Here is a 4,185-nt window from a genome sequence, read left to right on the forward strand (position 1 = left end):
TGAAGTCTTTGTCTAAAACCCTGGAGAGAGCATTCTGCTATAAACAAGTTGATACCACTTTATCTTGTCATACAACATCGAAACTCTTCACAATAATTTGAAAATATGCTCCTCTGCTTCGTACACAGACAAAGCTCCCACTAGTGTCTGCATAAGAAAAACAGGATCAAACATTCTGTGTCTAAGTGGAAGAGCTCTGGTCACCCAGGTAGCTCTCTATTTTCAATTGTTGGGTTAGTCCTAACTCTTCAAAGCAATCCTTAAGAAGTAAAATGCAAACAGCACAATAACTCAATAAGACAATAGCATATTTAAATTATTTCTAGGCAATTTCTCATCCCAAGATTCTTTGAAATTAATTAGAAACTAGAGTCCATGCACATTTTAATATTTACATAGAGTGATTTAAAACTTTACATTATACCTCATTAAAAAAAAAAAAAAAGAACACACCCAAACTTTTAACTTTGGTAATGCTAGCACTATTTCCTGGCTGTGGAGATTCAATTAAAAGATATCTATTGCTGCATAATAGATTGTCTCAAAAGTTATCAACTTAAAACAACACAAATGTATTGTCTCCTAGTTTCTGTGAGTCAGGGATTTGGGGCACGACTTAACTGAAGCCTCTGCTTCAGAGTTTCTCACAAGGCTACTGTCAAGGCATGACTGGGGAAGAATCTGCTTCCAAGTTCACTTGTGTGACTGACAGAATTTGGTTCCTTGCACATTGTTGGAATGAGGACCTCAGTCTTTCACTGATTATTGACTAGATCCTCCCTTAATTCCTTGCCATGTGGGCATTTCCATAAGGCAGCTCATTAACAGAGCCATGGACTTCATCAGAGGAGCCCACAAGAAGAGTCAGAGAGAGTGTGTAAGTCAGAAAGTCTTGGCCTTTTATACCCTAAACTCTGAAGTGATATCCCATCGCTTTTGCCATAATCTATTCATTAGAAGCAAATCACTAAGTCCAGTCCACACACAAGAAGAGAGGATTACACAAGACCTAGAATATCAGTAGGTGGGGATCTTGGCGAGTCTCGTCAGAAAGTGCTTACCACTATAAAAGAGACACTATATCATAGACTACCCATCAACCATCATCATCATCATTATCATCATGAATGTTTCATTGATTCCTCCCAAAGTATACTGAATTGGTGTTAGAACCAGGTATTGAAAGATATAAAATATTCTTTTGGCCTTTAAGAAAGACACTTCTAATGTTGCCGACATGATGAGATGAATTTGATTCTAAATTCACTTCTCCTTTCTGAATAATATAATACAATTTAATAAATAAGAATATGTAATGGAATATTAGGATACTGGAAATTACAAAATCCATATAAATGTGTTATATACAATGTGACTAGACTCAACCTTATAGACAATTTACTTTGCCACCAAGGAATAAAAATGCCAAAAATATTACTCTATATGAAATGATTCTTTGCACCTGAACCAAATATGTTTTATGTTACACATACATAACAAAAGCCTTTTAGGTTTTAATGATAGCTGTAATTACCAAGTTGTACATTTCTTCACTTCACAGTACTGCATTTTAAAAATGAGCTAAATTGCTTCCTTTGAGGTAATATCTAGGAAGGAGAGAAAATGGCGGTGGAGCCGAGCAAGACCGAAATCCAGGCTCTTTTTAAGAGGCTTCATGCGATTCTAACCAACAAGACCTGCTTCAACTGTGGTGCCAAGAATCCGAGTTGGGCCAGCATCACGTACGGTGTTTTCCTGTTCATTGACTGCTCTGGGGTGCACCGCTCCGTGGGTGTCCATTTCAGTTTCCTCAGGTCCACAGAGTTGGATTCCAACTGGAGCTGGCTCCAGCTAAGGTTCCAGCTGCAAGTTGGCGGGAATGCCAATGCGACGGCTTTCTTCCACCAGCATGGGTGCACAGCCAACGAGGCCAACACCGAAGAGAACAGCCGAGCTGCCCAGATGTACCGGGAGAAGATCCGGCAGCTGGGAAGTGCAGCCCTGGCTAGGCACGGCACTGAACTTTGGATAGACAATATGAATAGTGCTTGTAGCCACTCCCCGGAGAAGGGCTCTGATTTCTTCACAGAACATAGTCAACCCCCTGCCTGGACTGCACCAGCTACTGAGCCTTCAGAAACCCAACAGCCAGCCCCATCTACAGACAGCAGTGGCCTGGCACAGAGGAGAACGGCCCCAGTGCACACCTGCTTGGCACCTCGCCCAAAGCCTCTCTGGAACTGAAAACCTCCATCATTGACAAGAAGAAGCCAGCAGCAGCTAAGAAAGGGCTGGGTGCCAAGAAAGGCCTAGGAGCCCAGAAGGTAAGCAGCCAGAGCTTTAGTGAGAGATTGAGTGCAGGCCCAGGGGGCCGAGAAGCCCCGTGAGCCGCAGGCAGCTAATGCCACGGCGCAGGCAGAGGAGTCCTTGGTTGCCTCCTTGCGTCTGGCCTACCAGGAGCTCCAGATTGTCGTAAAAAGGAGGAGAAAAAGCTACAGAATCTGGAAGGGAAGAAGCGTGAGCAGGCAGAGAGACTGGGCATAGGCTTGGTATCCCTAAATTCTGTCTCCCACTTGGTGCTGCCTGAGATGCAGATGATCGAACGGGAAACCCCAGTGGGAGCAAAATCCTCCTGCTCACCGCTGGACTTGTTTGACGATGCTGGTCCTTTCGCTTCTGGACCCCAAAAGTACGAGGACAACCCCTTCTCCTTGGGAGAAGGTTTTGGTTCCCACTGGGACACGGATGCCACTTGGGGTATGGACAGGGTGGAGGAGAAGGAACCAGAAGTGACCATCTCAAGTATCCGGGCTATTTCATAAAGAGCCACATACGGGAGGGAAGTGGAGATCCGCAGCTCGGGGCTCAAGTCCAGTGAAGCGTGTCAGAAACTTGCAGGAGCCAAAGACATCTCATCTGACATGTTCTTTGGGCGGGAGGTGGATGCCGAGTACAAAGCCAGGTCTCGGTTAGAGCAGCTCTTGGGCAGCAGTGCCATCAGCTCTTCAGACCTCTTTCGGGAGGTGGCTGGAGCTCGTGGACAGGCAGCATATCTGGGGACTGTGCTCCCTACAGCTGACATTGCACAATTTAAGCAGGGTGTCAAGTCTGTGGCCGGGAAAATGGCTGTGCCGGCCAATGGCGTGATAAATTCTCTGGTTCCTACTGGTCAAGCTTCATGGCTCAGGCATATGTTCATCACGACAAGAATCCTGCTTCCCAAGGTGCCTGCTGTGGGGAAACTGCGGAGTTGTTACCTTATGTGTGTGGTGTGAGCGGGGTGACCTTTGAGGACCTTGGGTGAGGGGAATGGTCAGTACCAGCCCTTGTCCTCTGCCTGTGGATTGAGCCCTTTGTTCTGTTCCCTTCATATCCTTCATATCCCCTCCCTTGTGTGACAAATTACTGTACTTCCAGTCCTGCCCCCCCCCCCCCAAGCTCATTTCCAGCCACACTGGGAGTAAAGGGGGAAGGAAATTCCTGCAGGAAGGCTTTTTTGGGTCCAAACCTTCCTCAAGTAGGGAAAGTGAGAAGTGTGAGGCTTTCTGGCTGGCTCCAGGGTCCTTCTGGGTAGTCTGGGGGGCTGGGGCCTTAGTCCAGTGGGGGAGAGACATAGAAGGAGTGCTGTTGGCCAGCACCAGGGGAGAGAGGCTTTGGATTTGCTGCTGCTGCCACCAGTGGCCTCTTCTGGGTGCTAGGAGAGGGCAGGAGAGGAGATGGACCTTTTTCTGGGCCTTACTAAGGGCTAAAAACTTTACCTGGTACCTAAAGGTTTCATTTGGGATGAGACTAGAGGCTCGAGTGCTCTTCTCTTACTCTTCTGCCTCACCACCCTTTTTTACAGTGCTTGCTTGGGCTGTCAGGGAAGATTACTTCCCCCAGGTGTCTCTGGACCACAGGACCCTCCATCCCCTCTTGAGACTTCTCTCTGTCCCGTCTTGCCCTGGATGGTGGCCACGGTGGGTCTCGTGTTCTGTAATGTGACTTTGGAGGCTTTACTACTGGCCAAGGAAGCAGAGGACCTGAGGGATAGAAGCAGGCCCCTGGGGCTCAGCTTTCTTCTGCATCATCCTGGCCTCGGAGCCTGGACAGCACCCCACCATTGAGCACTCGAGGAGCCTACAGAGCTGCAGACCCCCCCCTCCGGCAGCTGGGCCATGAGCTGTGTCATCCTTGGTGCCATCT

General features: G+C 47.6%; 1 pseudogene; it reads left to right on the plus strand.

Annotated features, from left to right (window-relative positions):
- Positions 1-1,623: 1,623 nt before the first annotated feature.
- Positions 1,624-3,275, plus strand: LOC101412690 (ADP-ribosylation factor GTPase-activating protein 2 pseudogene; annotated as a pseudogene).
- The last annotated feature ends 910 nt before the right edge of the window (positions 3,276-4,185 follow it).

The sequence above is a fragment of the Dasypus novemcinctus genome, chromosome 1, assembly GCF_030445035.2.
Source record: "Dasypus novemcinctus isolate mDasNov1 chromosome 1, mDasNov1.1.hap2, whole genome shotgun sequence".
Taxonomy (NCBI): Eukaryota; Metazoa; Chordata; class Mammalia; order Cingulata; family Dasypodidae; genus Dasypus; species Dasypus novemcinctus.